Source organism: Pleurodeles waltl, chromosome 4_2, assembly GCF_031143425.1.
Source record: "Pleurodeles waltl isolate 20211129_DDA chromosome 4_2, aPleWal1.hap1.20221129, whole genome shotgun sequence".
Classification (NCBI taxonomy): Eukaryota; Metazoa; Chordata; class Amphibia; order Caudata; family Salamandridae; genus Pleurodeles; species Pleurodeles waltl.
The window spans coordinates 338,989,078-339,007,920 of NC_090443.1; the positions used below are offsets into that span (position 1 = coordinate 338,989,078).

General features: G+C 50.7%; 1 long non-coding RNA gene across 1 annotated transcript in view; it reads right to left on the reverse strand.

The window, feature by feature from the left end:
- LOC138292664 (uncharacterized) overlaps nucleotides 1-18,244 on the reverse strand; it is a 360,464-nt gene extending 342,220 nt beyond the window's left edge. The window contains exon 1 of the long non-coding RNA XR_011202754.1: nucleotides 18,111-18,244. This is a non-coding gene — a long non-coding RNA (uncharacterized lncRNA). The remainder of the gene's footprint in view (nucleotides 1-18,110) is intronic.
- Nucleotides 18,245-18,843: the final 599 nt, after the last annotated feature.

Sequence of the window (18,843 nt, forward strand, 5' to 3'; positions counted from 1 at the left end):
TGTGCCACTCTACTCTCTACCAATCTTATCTATGCCACTCTACTCTACACCTCTGTATGCAATTGCACTCAACTGCACTCCAGTCTACGCACTGTTTGCCACTCCACAGTATGCCACTCCACTGTATGCTACTCCATTTTACATCACTCCACTCCACACAATGCCACTTTGTGGCACTCCTTGCCACTCTACTCTGCACCTCATTCCACTCTGTGTCACTGTACTCTACTATATGCCACATTGCTCTATGCCTCGCCACTGTATTCTATGCCACTATGCTCTATGCTATTCTGTGCCACTTCACACTGCACCACTGTTCTGTATGCTACTTTACTCTGTTACACTCTACCCTACTCCACTCCACTTGATGCCACTCCACGCTGCTCTATGCCACTCCACTCCACTCCACACCACTACACTTTACACTACTCTACTCCAGCCTCCTCTACATCACTCTATGCCACACCACTTTTAGCCATGCTGAAGAGTAGCCACTGTGCTGTACAACATGGCTAAAAGACACTGACATAGCCAATATTTCTCACAAAGCAAAGAGCTATTGGCTTTGTCGATGTTTGTTGTATTCCCTTCGGCCTGGCTAGGCTTTCATTGGGCACTGTTAAAGAATATTTATTGGCCCTTTTAGCCTTGTTTCATTTATCTGATCAGACCTCTTTATTCAAATCATGCGCTGGTATGCGTTATGTCAAAACAGGCTTTCACATACCTCTTGCCTCTTTCAATGTACCGCAGCGGATCTCAATTTGGTTCTTACTTTTTAGATATGTGCACCATTCGAGCTTCAATTCTTAATTTGGTTCCTACTTTTCTGATAGGTGCTCCCTTCAAGCTTTTGCACAGTTGTACTTTGAAGCTCTTGACAATTAAGTCTGTTACTTGTTGCCGTTACTTCAGCACATTGCATTAGTGAACTTCAGCCCTTGTCGGTCCAGCCTCAGTATATCACCTTATTTTCTGATGGATGCATCCTTGCGCCACTGGTGTTACCTTTTCATGTGGGTCAGTTCATCATGCTCCCTGCGTTCTTCTCTCTGCTTCATAACTCTGAGGAGGAGGAGATGCCCTTGCTGTTTGTATCCAAAATGGGTTCTTAGTTTCCACATTAATAGGACTAAGGAGTACTCCGTGAACAATCAGTTCTTTGCTATGTTTGCTGGTGTGAAGAAGGGGAAGGTGGTGCAGAAACAACCCTTGTTATTCAGGATTTTTCTTTGCATCAAACTGTGTTATAAATTGGCTGAAAAGGATCCTCCTTTGCATTGATTCCACCAGGACAAAAGCCCCAACTACAAACCTATCTCAATGTGTTCCTGTTTTTGATGTCTGCCAAGCAGTCAAGTGCGTCTATCCATATTGTCACCAGGCACTACTGTACTTTCACTCAAGTCTGTTGGGATACAAAATGTGCGTGCTCGATACTACTAGGCTTCCTGGTGGTAGGATCCCTTCACAGATCCACCTCATTTGACAGATCATTGCTTTTGTATCAACTCATGAGTTGAGCAATTTGTTGTTGTAAATATCCATCAAAAGAATAAATTACTTACCTTTGGTAATGCCACTTTTTTTTTATGCTCTAGCTAAATAATCCTTGCTGCCCACCCTTCTCTCCTTTCTTTGGAGTAGACTTTTTGGAGTTAATAAGGATCCAAGTTAGATTTACACTCTGTCCAGTCCATTGCCCAAAGCTAGCAATCAGTCTCCCCATCTGAGGGCACAGAAAATATAAATTAATAAACTGACTTCAGCATGACGGGTGTCACCTAGATGCAGCTTCATGTCTTCCTGACAGGAGGGAAAATGGAGCTCAATGGCCTCTTCTACCAGCATGCAGGAGCTACTGCAGAGTTGTCAGATCTAGTCTGATGCGGGGGAGATTTACAAGGTGAGGAATCCACAGTTAGATAGATTATCAAACAGAAAACATGCTATTGAAGGTAAGTAGCTTCGGCCCTCATTACAACCCTGACCGTCGGTGATAAAGTTGCGGTAATACCACCAACAGGCCGGCGGTAATTACTGACAAATTATGACCATGGCAGTGAGAACTCAGATAGACAGCTACTTTACCACACCGACCGCCACGGCGGAAACAACAGTGGCCATTGCGGTAGCCGCCTACAGCCAGACGGAAGTCATTGTTCCGGCCACCATATAATGACAATCCAATCCTCCACCTTTTCTGGGGCGGTACCAACGACATCCAAAGCCTGGTGGAAAAAGAAGACAGAAGGGAAAGGACTCACTATTGGAGACACAGGGAGCCCGAGCTGCAGATTTTTCCGATGATCTTCTACGTCCTGCTCCACCCCGAACACCAACAATGGCGAAGATGACCACAGTGAGTACAGCCACATAGCATACGGAGGAGGGAGGGAGAAAAAAGAGAGTGACACACACACGCAACACACACACCCTCCCAGCACCATACACACAATCTTCAACACGAATAGATGAAAGTGAGTGTAATAATATAAATACAGTAAAAATACGTACTTCCAATCTAAAAGTCTATGCATATGTAAAATTCAAGCGGCACTGCCCAGTCCTCAATGTGCGTGGTCCACAGGGCCACAAGATAAAGTCCAAGGCCCCACTTGTCTCCTGCAACAACACGGAGGGAACACTGCAGGGGCATCAGTTTGAAAACAGGCAGGCACTTCAGGGAGACGGAGAGCGGGGGGCACCTCAGCCGGCAGATGGAACAGGATCACTGGTTCTGGAGGCGGCCACATGCCCTGTGCTTGGTCCTGGGGAGTGCAAGGCCACAGTCTCTCAAGTGGGTGACTTTCCCACATGCTCTGGATGGGGCAAAATGCCCGGTGCTTGCTCCTGGGGAGTGCAAGGCCACTGTCTCTCAGGTGGGTGACTTGCCCACTGGTTCTGGAGGGGGCATCGTGCCCTGTGATCTTCATCCTGGGGAAGATGGGGTGAGTGGGTGTTTTCCCCACTGGTTCTGGAGGGGGCATCATGCCCTGTGATCTTCATCTTGGGGAGAGTGGATGTTTTCTCCACTGGTTCTGGAGGGGGTATTGAGCCCCGTGATGCAGATCTTGGGGAGTGCGAGGTCACAGTCTCTCAGGTGGGTTTTATACCCACAGGATTTGCAGGGAGGGAAGCCCACACAACAGCCCATGGACGCAGGTCTACAGACTGTCCGGCGGTGGTGACGGCTGCTCAGTGGTGGTGGGGGTGGCTCCAGCCCATCCCTTGCAGCCTCGTACGGCTGCCCACTGGTGGTGGTGCTTCTGCTGCTGGTGGTGGGGGGAGGCTCCAGCCCATCCCCTGCAGCCTCGGACGGCTGTTCAGTGGTGGCAGAGGTGGTCCTGCTGTCGCTGCTGGTGGTGGATGTGGGGGGAAGCTCCTGCCCATCCCCTGCAGCCTCGGACTGCTGCCCACTGGTGGTGGTTGTGGGGGGAGGCTCCAGCCCATCCCCTGCAGCCTCGGACGGCTTTTCAGTGGTGGCAGTGGTGGTGCTGCTGCTGGTGGTTGTGGAGGGAAGCGCTTGCCCATCCCCTGCAGCCTTGGACGGCTGCCCACTGCAGGTGGTGGTGGTGCTGCTGCTGCTGGTTGTGGTGGTTGTGAGGGGAAGCTCCTGCCCATCCCCTGCAGCCTCGGATGGCTGCACAACCAGGGCAGCGGCTGGTGCAGGTCTCTTGCCCTTCCTGGCAGCAGCTGGGGATGGCTCCTTGCCCTTCCGGGCAGCAGCTGGGAATGGCTCCTTGCCCTTCCTGGCAGCAGCTGGGAATGGCTCCTTGCCCTTCCTGGCAGCACTGGGGATGGCTCCTTGCCCTTCCGGTCAGCACTTGGGGCAGGCACCCTTTCTGTGAGGCTACCTGGTGCCCTGGATCCTTTCCCACCACAAGTTACTGCGGACACTACTGGGCCCGTGGACTGGGTGGCTGAGGTGCTTGCTTGGGTTTTAGCCACCCTGGCCAGACGTGAAGGAAGGGGGGGTAGGGAAGAGGTCAATGGTGGAGAGGAAACGCTGCTTAGGGAATTGGAGCGGGAAGAGGGAGAAGGTTTGGGAGTGGAGGAAGAGGGAGTGGTTGTGGGAGGTGCCATACTGCTGTGTTTGGCTGCAGGTGCATGAGCTGGATGCTGTTGTGAGGTGGACAGCTGTTGGGTGTCTGAGTGCTTTCATTTGTGTACCTGGGGGGGGCAGACACAGCGGGAGAGGACACAGGGGACGTGTGCATGGCTGTTGAGGTGGTGTCTGCCAGTGAGGTGTGTGTTCTGATAGGTGTGCTGGTGATGGTAGTGGATGAGGATGTAGTGCATGCAGGTGTGAGTGTAGACGGAACTGGGAGGGAGGTGGAGGGGTACACAGTGGAGGCAGTGGATGTTAGTATATCTGCATCTTTGTTTGAGTGCCTGTGGGATGATGTGGGGTGCTTGTGTTTGCCTGTGCCACTCTTGTGTGTTGTCTTGCGTGCATGCTGGTCTGCCTGTGTGCTTGGGATAGGTTGGTGTTGAGGGCAATAGGACTGGGTAGAGGAAGCTGGAGGGGGAGGGTGGAGACAGGGACAATGGCTGCCACTAGGGCCTGGATTGATCTCTGTTGGGCCGCCAAGCCAGTGTGAATGTCCTTCAGAAATGCATTGGTCTGTTGCATTTGGGATGCCAGCCCCTGGATGGCATTCACAATGGCTGACTGCCCAGCAGAGATGGATCGCAGGAGGTCAATAGCCTCCTCACTCAGGGCAGCAGGGCTAACTGGCGCAGGGCCTGAGGTGCCTGCGGCGAAGAAGATGCCCACCCTCCTGGGTGTGCGGGCATGGGCAATTCGCTGAGGGGATGCTGGGAGGGCGGTGCTGATATGGGGTTGGCGGCTGTACCTGTAGCTGGGGTGGGCACAGAGGTGTCTGCCACCACCAGAGAGCTTCTATCGGAGGAGGTTTCTGTGTTTGAACTGTCCCTTCCAGTCTCTGCTGTGGTGCTCCCCTCGCCCTTTGTCCAACTGGTGCCCTCACTGTCTGTGGACTCTGCCTCCTGGGTCCTGTGGGATGCAGCTCCCTCCGTCGCCGGTGCCTCTGCTCCTCCGCCAGATGATGCGAATGCACATATGGACAGGACGACAAAACAAAAAGGGGGGGAGAGACAAAGGATACACTTGGTCAATGGCTGCACCAACACCACCATTGGCGTACACAGCACCCTCACACACAGGGAACAGGCCTCCGCACTATGCAATGCACTATCAGTAACAATGCTAGTCACCAGGGCATGGGGAGGGACACACCGCCAACTGCAGCATACCTGGGACCCACACAGCCCTGTCAGTAGTGGATGCCTACAAGCTAGGTAGGAGGAATATCACATCAGAACCCTGCCCAACATGGGACCTACTCTGCAATGTCAGGCCTGGACTAGGGGCACACATAGACACACATTCCCCACCCGGATACCAACCCACCAGGCGTAAGTAGTAATGATGGCCACTGTACTCCCCCCTTGTGGCTGCTGTGATGCCCTCAAACGCCTATCCAGCTTCGGATAGGCCACCGCCAGTATGCGGGCCATCAGGGGGTCAGGGTTCGACGAGCATCCCTTCCTCGTTAGGAGGCCATCCCCAGCTGGGCCTCCACCGTCTTCCGTGCCCAGCTTCTCAGGTCCTCCCACCGTTTCCTACAGTGGGTGCTCCGCCTGCCGTAAACCCCCAGGGTCTGCATTTCCTTGGCGATGGCACGCCATATACCCTTCATTTGATGGGCGCTAACCAACAGAGGAAATACACACAGGGAAAGGTATTAGTCAGACCGTCCTGCCTGTTACACTCATGGCCCACCATACCCCTTCCCATCCCCATTTGCACAGATATGGCCCAGCACCCAAGCAGCACGCCGCCCAGGGGACATCCACCAACCCCCCCCCCACACGAGGCCTCCACACACACCACTCTATGCATTCATGCCCCATCCATCGTGCTCACAGTGTACTCACCTGTTGGTCTGGAGGCCCATATAGCAGTCTGTACTGGGGTAGGACCCCATCCACCAGTCTCTCCAACTCCGCCGAGGTGAAGGCAGGGGCCCTTTCCCCAGTCACACTGGCCATGGTAGGTTCCAGACACAGGTCACAGCAGCACATGCAGTGTAGGTCCTCTCCTGTTGAAGGTCAGGTAGCAAGTGAGTGCACAAATAGAAAATGGCAGTGACGTCTGCGGCGGTGCATACCGTCACCACCGGCGTACATCACCATTGGCCACTGTACCCCATAGGGCCCAATATTATCCAATGAGGCGTTGCACAGCGGTTCCCGACCGCCTCCAGCAACGGCGCACAACATCAGCAAAATTACCTCACTTCCACCTGTCCCTCCACATAGGACAGGCGGACGCCATTTCAGGGAGGAGGGCAGGCCCTGGATTATAACTGCGTCACAGTTCACAACTGTAGATACAGGAAAAATGCCACTTATACATTACAAATTAACATTATGCATTATACTGTTGTGGCTACAATGTACAGTTTATGACCGAATCCTCATTCTTTTTCCCCATAGATTGCAACCGCTGTGGATGAATAGGAGATGGAGACATACCCCCGTGTACAGACCCCTGGTAGACTTGGCAACTATAGAGGACAGGCACATTATCCTCACCTACAGACTTGACAGGGCCACAATCACGGAGCTGTGTGCCCAACTGGAGCCTGACCTGATATCTGCTATCCGTCACCCCACTGGGATCCCCCCTCTTGTGCAAGTGCTATCTGTGCTCCATTTCTTGGCAATTGGTCCTTTCCAAGTGACAGTGGACTTGGCACCAAGAATGTCACAGCCAATGTTCTCAATCGTGCTGACCGGAGTGTTGGTTGCCCTGATTAAACACATGTGAAGCTACATTGTTTTCCCCCAGGTGGAGGATTTGGTCACAGTGAAGGCAGACTTCTATGCAATTGGACATATCCCAAACATCACTGGGGCAATTGATTGAACACATATTGCATTTGTCCCCCCCACCGGCAAAATGAACAGGTCTTCAGAAATCGAAAAAGTTTTCACTCAATGAATGTCCAGATGGTGTGCCTGGCGGACCAGTGCATCTCCCACGTCAATGCGAAGTATCCTGGGTCTGTGCATGATGCCTTTATCCTGAGGAATACCAGCATCCCAAATGAATTGGGCCAACTACAGAGGCACCGGGTGTGGCTAATAGGTGAGCCCTGGTTCCCACCCAGTGGATGATGGTGTATGGGATAGTGTGTGGCTGTTGTCCCTCAATATTTGGAGGTGACTCTGGTTACCCCAACCTATCATGGCTACTGACCCCTGTGAGGAATCCCAGAACAAGGGCAGAGTAACATGACAATGAGGCACATGGGTTAACAAGAAGGATCATTGAACGTACCTTAGGCCTCCTGAAGGCCAGGTTTTGTGCCTCCATCTAACAGGTGGATCCCTGTGCTACTCACCCAAGAAGGTCTGCCAGATAATCGTGGCATGCTGCATGTTGCATAACCTTGCCTTGAGACGCCTTTGCCTTTTCTGCAGGAGGAGGAGGCTGGAGATGGCCATGTGGCAGCAGTGGACCCTGTGGACAGTGAAGATGAGGAGGATGAGGATGAGGACAACAGAACTGCAGTGATTAGACAATACTTCAGGTAAGACAGTGTAACTTCACATTTCATTGTCATTTTTTTGTTTAACATTGTTACTGGCATGCTGTGATTTCACACTTCTATGCCAACTCACTGTACCCTGTGGCAACTCTTTTTGCAGATGTTGGTGCCCCCCTATCGCTCCTGGGGTGTTCACTGCAGCCAAATGCATGTCTATCCTATGTGCACATTACTGTACAGTTGAATCATTTCACATACTCCATACTTGTATGTTTTCAAAGTGTGTTTATTGCAGTGCTAAGAAGAAAAGGGGGAAGTGCAATGGGCTGGGGTGATGATGGAGGAAAGTCCAGGGTATTGTTCCAGTCTATTTGTAGCACAGGTGCATTGTCCAAGGGGGCATAGGAAGGGGAGCAATGGCAGTTCAATGTGGATAGGGTGACAATCAGGAGAGTCTAATTTCCTGGTGGGGGTCTTGGCAATAGTCTCTGGCTTCAACCTGGATCGCAGGGAATGTTTGCAAGGTGGTTCATCTTCTGCAGGGGGAGGGGTGCTGGTGGCCTGTTGGTCCTGTGGCGGGGCCTCCTGTCCACTAGTAGCAGCGGAGGTGGAGGGCAGTTCAGATGTCTGGCTAGTGGCAGGGGCCCGCTGTTGTAAGACTGCCTCCCTCATAAAGTTGGCCATGTCTGCCAGCACCCCTGCAATGGAGACCAGGGTGGTGTTAATGGCCTTCAAGTCCTCCCTGATCTCTTGGTACTGTCCCTCCTGCAGCCGCCTGTTCTCCTGCACTTTGTCCAAGATCTGGCCCAGTGTATCCTGGGAATGTTGGTATGCTCCCAGGATCTCAGTGAGTGCCTCCTGGAGAGTCAGTGCCCAGGGCCTGTTCCCCCCCCCCCCCCCCCGGCGCACAGCAGTCCTCCCAGTTTCCTGGTTGTCCTGTACCTCTGTCCCCTGAACCGTGTGCCCACTGCCACTGACCCCAGGTCCCTGATTGTCTTGGGGGCGAGGTGTGCCCTGTGGTCCCTGTAGTGGTGGACACACTGCTGACTGACGTGTCCTGAGGACAGAGGTGTGGTTACGCTGGGTGGGTGCTGCGGTGGTGTTTCCTGAAGGGGGAGGCTCTGTGGTGGTGTGTGACTGTGCTTGGGTAACCGACTGTCCAGAGGTCACTGATGGGCCAGGCTGGTCATCCAGATCAAGGCGACCAGAGCTGCTGTCATTACTGTGGGCCTCTTCTGTGGGAGGACTGGAAATTGCTGGCACCTCTTCTCCGCTGACATTGGCTGGAATACCTGTGTGGATGTAAATGCAGTGTTATTGTTTCTGTGTGTGACATATTGTGCATGGGTGGCCTGCTCTCTTTGGTTGTATTTGCCCAGTCTGCTCTAACTTGTGTGAGTTGGTATGTGGTGGGCTAGATGATTCTCTTTAGTGTGCATGCTTTGGTGATAGGTGTCCATGCAGGTCTGTGAGTGGTGTCCATGCATTGGTATGACATGCAGGGCTTGGCATTGGAATGAGTGAGATGTGATGGTGGGGTGTGTGGGAAGTGGTGGAGTGATGGGAGTGAGGGTCAGGGTGGAAGTATGTGATGGCATGCAGGTAGGGGGGGTGAAAGTAGTAAAGAGTTGACTTACCAGATTCCAGTCCTCCTACTCAGGCCAGGCCCTCAGGATGCATGATTGCCAAGACTTGCTCCTCACATGTTGTTAGTTGTGGCGGAGGAGGTGGGGGTCCACCACCAGTCCTCTGTACTGCAAGCTGGTGTCTTGCTGCAATGGAATGTACCTTCCCCCGTCTGTCGTTCCACCTCTTCCTGATGACATCCCTTGTTCTGGGGTGCTGTCCCACGGCGTTGACCCTGTCCACAATCCTCCGCCATAACTTAATCTTCCTAGCAATGGATATCTGCTGCACCTGTGCTCCAAATAGCGGAGGCTCTACCCGGATGATTTTCTCCACCTTGACCCTTAGCTCCTCCTCTGAGAATCGGGGGTGTCTTTGTGGTGCCATGGGTGTTATGTGAGTAGTGTTGGTGTGTAGTGTGATGTGTTGGGGTGTGTGTTGTGAGGTGCGTGGTGTATAGGTGATGGTGGTGTGTGGCTCAGGTCTTGTCTGTGTTCTTGGTGTCTATCTCATGGCAATTGTTTGTAGTCGTAAAGGTTTGAGGGTAATATGGGTGTGTGTTTTATAGTGGTGTGGGTGTGGTGTGTGTATGGGTGTCAGGTGTGTGTAGTTTGAATTGTCCAATGTGGTGTTGTTTTGTCTGTGGGTGTCCATTGTGAGAGCGGCAGTATGTACCGCCAATGGTTTACCACCTTTGAATGTCCGCTGTGGTGATTCGTGAGTCATAATGTGATGGGGGTAGTTCTATTGGCATAACTGTGTGGGTTTTGATACTGCCAGTTTATCACTGACCTTTGGTGTGGCAGACTTGTGTGTGTGGCTGAATAGTGACGGTTTGGTGTGTATGTGTCATAATATGGTGAACGGATATCTGCCGCCGCCACGGTATGTTGGTGGCAGTCAGCGTGGCGGTAAGTGGGATTTACCGCCATTGTCATAATGAGGGCCTTAGTCTTTAAGAATGTATGATTTTATATAATACAACTTATCTAACCATCATTGAGCCCACAACAAACACTAACACTAGAGAAATGCAATTGCAAGTGACAAATAACATGCACATCCATCATAAAAATACAAGCTGCTAGGGCCTGAACTCGACCTGATTAAGCTAAGTGTTCCCCTCCGTCCCCTGAAATATTTTTTAAATGGTGACCATCCTGAACCATGGTCACCATGGTGACCTTGTGGCCATCTGTGTCTGTCTGTTTTTTGTCTTTCCTCTTTTTTTTTTACTACTTTTCTGTTTCCCTGTTTTACATTTTGCACCCGTTCTGCGCTGTTCCCTCTACCGCTCCCACGCATCCCTCCCCACCGCTGCTGCTCCGTGGCCCTGCCCTCGAACCACTTTCTGGCCTCCCAACTCCCAGCTGACTAATCCCTTCCTCCTCCCTCCCCTTCTTAAGGGTGGCCGCTGTGTGGCCACGCAGAAGGTGCGCCAAAGGCAAACCCACCTGCGCCTGTCCATGCCTGGACCATACCCAGCGCCACAGACCCTGGCTCTCACACCGTCCACCGATATGACGATGAAACCCTCTGCGCACTGAACCCTGAACGTTCAACCGCCTGCCACCTCACTTCCCCCAAAAGCACACATGGACCTTTCACCAGCCGCAACTGCCATTGCACCTTTTCTGCACTCCAAATGCCAGACCCCACCCCCAGCTGCAAAACTGTCAAAAACCCCTCCAGGCGACCTCAATTGCATCCTACTCAACATCCACTCTCTGCACAAGCATGCTGTGGAACTTAGGGACCTGATAGACTCCACCCACCCGAACATCACTTTCCTCACCGAAACATGGACAAACACAGCATCTGAAATCGTACATCACCATTGCCAGCCCCTGTGACTACAAACTGCTTCGCAAGGACCGACCTTCCAGACCAGGCAGTGGACTAGCCATCACCTAGACCACCCGCCAATTATCAATCAACACACATGAACACTTCCAAGTGCACATCAATCCAAAGACCACCATTCACTGCACCCTCATCTACAGACCACCCGGCCCAGCGACTCCATTGTTGACATCATAGCCCCCCACACACTCCCCTCCACCAACTACATACTCCTCTGAGACCTCAACTTCCATATCGACAACCACAGCGACTACAAGACCTCATCGCTACTCGAGAACCTTGACACAATCAGTCTTAAGCAATTGGTCATCTCACCAACACACATCTCCAGACACACACTCATCCCCATCTTTTCCGCCAGCAGCAACGTCACCATCGATGACTCAACACCGCTACATTGGACTGACTACTACTGCATCCATTTTTCCATCACCACACCTACAGCTCACGCCTACACAGCCCGTCCCCCCACAGAAAATGGAACCAGACCACAGAGGAGCAACTAATCAACACCCTCAGCAACTCGCCACCCCCCAACACAACAGATGGCAACACCTCAGCATGCAACCTCTGCCACTGGCTCGCCAATTGTGCCAACACTCTGGCTCCCTTCCGAACGACCACAGGAAACACACCATTAAGAAATCCAGCTGGTTCACCACGGCACTCCAGGAATCGAAGCGCATATGCAGGGAACTGGAGAAAAAATGGAGGAACAGCAAATCCCCAGAGGCCCTTGCAGCCTTCAAAGCTGCCACAAGATCCCACCATCGCCTCATCAGATCCATCAGAAACACTGCCCTGCAGGACTGCATCAACGCCACCACTCACACCACAAAATAACTTTTCACTGTCATCAAGGAATTTGCCAAACCACATGCTGAAGCCACTAAGATCCCTCCATCCCAGGAACTCTGCAACAAACTAGCCACCTTCTTCCATTGGAAAATCAAGGATATCCACAACAGCTTCAGACGCCAAGAATCTCCGAACTCACCAACAACGCCCCAAACTGGATCCACCACACCCCCACTGTTTCTGCATGCCTGGATCCCCTCACGACAGATGAGACCCACTCCATCATGAGCACCCACACTCCAGGGCCCTCACCGACCCTTGCCCCCACTATATCTACAACAAGACCAATGCATCGATCGCACCAGAGCTCCGCAAGACCATCAACTGCTACCTAGAGTCGGCCCCCTTCCTGACGACTGGAAGCACGCCCAGATCCCCCCGCTCTTGAAGCCCACAGCTGACCGCCAAGAATTACCACCCCATCTCGATGCTGCCTTTCCCAGCCAAGGTTGGCGAAAAAGCAAGCAATGCCTAGCTCCTCCAACACGTCAAGGACAACAACATCCTGGGCATCTCCCAATCAGGATTCAGAACTAATCACAGCACCAAGACTGCCCTGCTCGCCACCACAGACAACATCTGCTCTTTCCTCAACCATGGGCACGCCGCAGCCCTCATACTGCTTGACCTATCGGCCACCTTTGATACCGTGTCCCACCGCACCCTATGCACCAGACTCCACACAACAGGCATTCACGGCACGGCCCTTCAGTTGATAAACTGCTTCCTAACAAGCAGAACACAGAGAGTCAGACTTCCCCCACACCTGTCAGAACCTACAGAGATCTACTATGGAGAACCCAAAGGATCCTATTGTCTCCTACGCTGATGACACCCAGCTGATCATCTCCCTGACTGAAAACCCCACAACGGCCAACAAGAACTTCCAAGACGGGATGGAAGCAGTCACCGCCTGGATGAAGGAAAGCTGCCTTAAGCTAAACTCCGACAAGACTGAGATCCTCATCCTGGGACCCTCCTTCTCAGCCTGGGATTCAGTGCTTAGTTTGTGCTTGTTGTTTCAGGTGCTGAACACCAGCACTTATTTTTGAGGGCCGGGGATTATTCTTCTGCCTCGACCATTTGCTGGAGCAAAAGACACATATGGGAAAGACGGATGAAGGGAAAAACGAAAAAGCGTCACAAAGAGAGAAAGTAGAATGCTGTGAGAGTGAGCTGAAGGGGCAGGGAGTGGCTTTAAATGGATTGGAGAGGCCCGAGATGGCTTCAGGATTACGCTGCCTCAGTATTCCATGCTCGCACATATAATTGCTGCAGCTGCGTGTTTGAGGAGGGCTTTGAGCACCGGCACCTTTTTATTTACAAATTAAGCACTGTATAGAACCTTCTCTGAGGTGACACAATGTGACTCTTTCGCCAGTCTTACCCGCTGTGCATTAGCTTTTAAGTAGTAATAAGGTTAAATATCAATGAGTTTACGAACCAGCATTTTTACCACGTCTATTCTTGGAATTCTCTGGATATTTAGTAAGTGACCTTATTCTGGTAAAGTCCGATCCTTAATGCAGTTTTATTTGCTGTGCATTAGCTTTTAAGTAGCAGCAGGGTTCATTGTCAAATGATTTAGGCACTAGCAGTTACTTTGTGCACAATGTATTCGCTAATACTGTGTTGTTTTCTTTTTATATCACGTAAAGGTTTTGATTAACGAAATCATGATTAATAAACTTAAACTTGGAGGCTTACTGAAGAGTGGAGCCTTGATTGCTGGTGGGCCCAGCATCACGATTTGTGTTGCTTTCATTAAGACAAAGGAAGCAATGCTCACTTATCTCTTGAAAACTTGTGACGTGACAGAGACAGTACCTTTGTACGTTGCTGAATTTGAAGGCAAGGGTGTATGTGCTGATCCAGTTGACCTCCTACTGCTCCCGGTTGGACACTCATCTTGGATAGTTTACGCAGAAATTTGAATTTTCCTGCCTTGCTGAGCCCCCTACAGGTGAAAATTTTACACAGAAAAGCTAACTGAAAGTGTGTGAACCCCTGTATAGGTCCCTTGGTCAGAATGCATCATCAGAACATATTCAAAACGATTCAGTGGGACCAGCCCTGGCCCCGTTTTTGGCTCAGTAAGTAGGATCCAGATGGTCCCATACTGATCACAAGGCCATGGACAGTTTCCCATAAGCCAAGAAATAGTCCTCATATAAGCCATGATGTTCCCACACAAACCATTATACGCTTAACAGTGCGGCTCAGTCATGGAATTTCCTCTTCATGAAACTCGAATATGACCCATTTCCTGGCAGTGAAATAGACATTTCAAAATTGCGCCCAAATAAATCAGGATGAGTCTACCCAAGCAAAAAGATATGACCCTCGGGAGCAACAAGCTACCATAAAATGTACCATTTATAAGATGAAATTCGTCCTCACGAGCCACAAAACTGATTGTTTATTCATCCAATTCATGAAATATCTCCACAAAATGTACAACATGACCACATGGATGATGAGCCCACAGAAAAGCCATAAAAATCCCACTACTCAACTCTCATAACACATGTGAACCCTGAAATTTTAAAAAAAATCTGTTGAGCAGAGAACAAAAGCACCAGGCATTTTTGAAGTGCCCCGAGAGGATCCTGTTTTTCGTAGTGGCACGTGACAGGATCCTTTCTGTCGGTTCAATATTTATGTGCGGCCTTAGAACATCAAAGATGCCTTTCCAACTCTTCACCAGTACCTAAATTAACATCTGTCTGGAGAAAAACCAGGAGCAGCAGTCACAGATCACCAGTTGTGTAGAACATCTGTGCCACTAGATTCAAGAGAGCGCTCTTTGTGTGAACTGAGCCCTGTGGCTGAGATTCTTGTGTGGAGAAGACACCGAGCCTGCCTCTGTTTACTAACCACACATTCCCTGCCACGGACAAGAAAGTAACATTTTGGGAGTACTATTTGCTACCGACTTGTTGTTCTCACCACAAGATAACGGTGTAGTCCGGGGGTTCAACGTTCAGCTTCCTGTGCTCCGGACAGTCCGCCTTCTACTACAAACCGATCATTGAGTAAAGACAACATGTCCCTCGGGCATGACGCAGCAGAATACTGCAATCTTGTTTACACCGGGCTCCTGGAAAAAAACTAATGGACACGAAGCAAAGGTGTCAGGACTGGCAAATGGGAGCGACAGAAGTTCAGTTCCATTCACTCGGGGTGCAGGGCGAGAGGTCAAGGGTGACTACAGCTCCAAATCGGCCGTGAGACGCGTTGGTAGTAAGCAGCATCGAATGGCTGACAACAGAGCAATTCATTAGAAACGACGGTAGAAGCAGCTCCGTCATGGCCGAACTTGCCTTTCATTCCATCGGGCATTTCCCCTCTGGGCTAAAGCCACAGGAGGTCGGTCCTGGAAGCCTGGGGTGCTGCTAGTGCCTCTGTCACTTGCCCCCCCCCCTTAATATTAGCTGCAGCAGACTTCGGGAAAGAGAGGAGGAGACTGGGGGAGAGAGAGAGAGCACGCGATCAACGAAGAACAGAGCAAGAACAGGAGAGAGAGAGAGAGAGAGGATGGATGGATGGGAAAAAGAGAGATGGGGCGACAGGAGGAAGGGAGTGGGGCTGGTTTGAACATTTTTGCTAGGGCTGTGTTCAGTTCTCCAGTCCGGCCACGAACCCTTGGCACCTTAAAGTGTGGCCCTGGGTGCTCTCTGGGGTTAAGAGGCATGGGGTACCTTCAGCAGTACCTTCAGCACATTGCAGGCGTGGACTACATATCTCAGGGACTCCCCAGAGGTGCTTCTGTAAACAGCGGCGGCTGCCGCAAATCTAAAGAGGAGGGGCGGGTGGGTGGTTACAGGGGAAAATAAATAAAAACAAAAAATAAATAATAGTACCAAAAAAGTACCTTTTCTGATGCCGCCGCCTGCCGCCTCGCTCCTCTTCTGATGGAGTTCCAGCATTCCCTGGGACACCAGCAGAGCTCCCTCCCCCCCCCCCCCATGCAATCCATGTACTGCTCTCATGCTATAACTAGCATGAGAGCAGTGCCACGATTGGTCTGAGACGCTTGATCTGCCACTCAGACACTGCGTTGAAGTCTGTGTAGTTTCTCCAACCTGGCTGCGTAACACAGCCAGGTTGGGGAAACCTAAGTGTGCACGTGTGTGTATTTGGCCGGCCTAAGACGGACGGTTCAACACACATGCGCACTTAGGTGCACTCTCTCTTCCCCAGTGCACCCTCCCATAGCCCAGCCCTGCCCCGCCCTTCACACACTGGCTCAGCTGAGCCATCAGATAAAAATAAAACAAAATATTGTTTTATTTGTCAGCTGCTGCCACTTAGCCAGTGGGGCAACACACCTTCGCCATTGCAAAGAAGCCGCCCCTATCTGTTAGGCGGGGTGAGGCAACAGTCCTAGGATGCCATCCTGTGGTGGTGCAAAATTATAGCAGAGGGCCCAAACATTTGCAGGTTTTCTGTTTATGACACAGTGGCAAACACAAAATGATGGGAACACCACCCCAGCTGCCCCACACCCCCAATTCCAGAATGCAGAATGTGAAAGGAGTCCGAGTTTTACACATCTCATAGATATTTATTGGCCTTGGACTGAATGAGGTTGCACTGAAGAACAAGCCCTCTCCTGAACAGTTTGGAGGGGCAGGGGCGTGCTATGCCTCTAGTACAGTGGTCTACAAACTTTTCAATGCCGCACCTCACAGTTGAAAAATAAAAATCATTGCCCCCCCCTCAGAATTTTTCACAATTATTTGATAAAGATGGCAATGTTTAAATATTTAAACATTGCAGTTAAGTACTGTTACCTTTTTAAAAATGCAATAACATGCTTCTGCTTAAAACAAAGCTGTTATCTGTATAATGCTTCTTTTGGCCAGAGCCTGGTGCCCCCTGTTGGGATCACTTGAATACCCCCAGGGGGCCCGCCCCCAGTTTGAAGACCTCTGCTTGAGTATGAGACCTCGCACAGGGTGTAGTGTGCTGCTCAGTGTAAACCACTTCAATGCCTCATCAGGGTGGTGTAATTGTAAATTGTGTTTATATAGCGCTTACTATCCCTGAGGAGGCATTGAAGCACTTTGCGGCAAGTAGCACTCTAGTCCGGGACCCAAGATTAGAGATTATTAGTATTAGTTAGTAGATCAGTAAAAAAAAACGTTTTATTTTTTAGTTTTGTTCATTAGTTGTGTTATGTTTGTACTCTTGATTTCTTGTGTGATTAGTAGAGTTTAGAGAAAGAATAGCCTGATTTGATTGGATATGAGAGAAGTAGTAAGTTGTTTTTGTAAGTAGTAGTTGTATGTGCCTGTTCTACAAGCATTTGTAATGCCTATAGGCAGGGCCTTGGAAATGGTGCGGCTGCAGCGATTTGCACATAATTAGAGATTTGCTGCAGTTGCCACATAATTCATCATCTGCGGCACAATCTGCAGATTTTACAAGAAAAAAATTGTTGCTAGCTCAAATGGTTGAAAAATTATTTAAAATGGGATGACATGTCTTGCTGCGCCAGGTAAGGCCCTTTGCATAGCTGGACTGGTCACCTTCCTGATACTTATTGTTATATTTTGGTGTTAAACTGGTACTAATGAGGTACAGCCAATGCCCAGACAGTATTACCAAGCTTAAAAGTGAAGAAATAATGAAGTAATACTATGACAAATTGTGCCGCATAATTTACCTTTTCTTGACGGGTGACGCATAATTTAGTGAACCCTGACGCATAATTTGGCCCTCTCCTGCCACATAATTCCAGTGGCCCTGCCTATGGGTCCGGCTCTAAAGGAATGGTGCACGGCAATGCAAAATCAGCACACATCAACAGCATGTGAACGGACAAGCACCTGCGCAGAAGCAAAGAACTGAAGTACAACACTGGGTCGGGTCAAAAGATCAGGCGAGAGCCGCACTGCCAAACCAGAACCAAAAATGCATGCAGGCCAATGACTGCCCTCCCCTCATCCACGGCGCCGCCAGAGAAAAATATCACAAATCATCTAGTTAACAAAGACACCTCCACAGCACTGCAATGCCATGTGTGCGTCCACAAACGCTCAAGCCCAGGCAGCTGGATAGACAGACAAAACGAGCAGAGGCCACTCTCCACCCCCACTCCCCCCAACCCCATGGAAATTCAATTTCAATTAACATTACAATTAGGCACACTAAAGATAAGTGGTAAGCCCTGACCTCTCCGTGTGCGTCAGACAAGATTTCAGGTTGCTAAAATGGCTTCTTGTAAACCCGGGGCTGGCTTCGCGTCGCCTCTTTGCCCTGTGAATTCCCCATTGCGTGGCTAACTGAAGGCAGGCCCGTATCCGGCCCCGAGCTGCAGCACTCGTGCACCACTTCCTGCAGGTTACGGACATGCTGTCACCCATCGTGCACAGAGCTCTGCGGTCCGTGCTGCGGCCTTGCGCAATGCTCTGCACAGACTGCAGCTCTCAGCACCCGAGTGCAAACGGAAACCCCAGAGGGGGGAGTGGGGGCATTAACAGAGCTGTGTGGAACCCAAAGACCACTTCTGGCCAGTAGCGCGGGAAGGGTATTTACAAGGGGGGGGTGGGGGGTGGGGGGAAAAACGTCACCTCACGAAAGGCTTAGGGGATGTTTAACAGAGTTTCTTCGAAAACACAAAAATGCCGCCAGTGTAAATCTTTTTGAAAGATCTTTTTATTGTCCAGGCTCGATCTAAAATCTTTCACGTTTTATGGGGGTGCTGCAGCACCTCCTACAGCGCTACTGCTTCTGGGGGGGTCAGGTCAGAGGTACACTGGGAGAATTGCTAAGAAAATGAGCTTATGTTATTCACATTTATATAGTTCGAACGACAGTTATTGTGGCTTCGTAGCACTAACTACCTTTTTTTATGGCATTCTAGCGCATTCTGCATTTGGCCGCCCTATAATGCGTACCTGAGAAA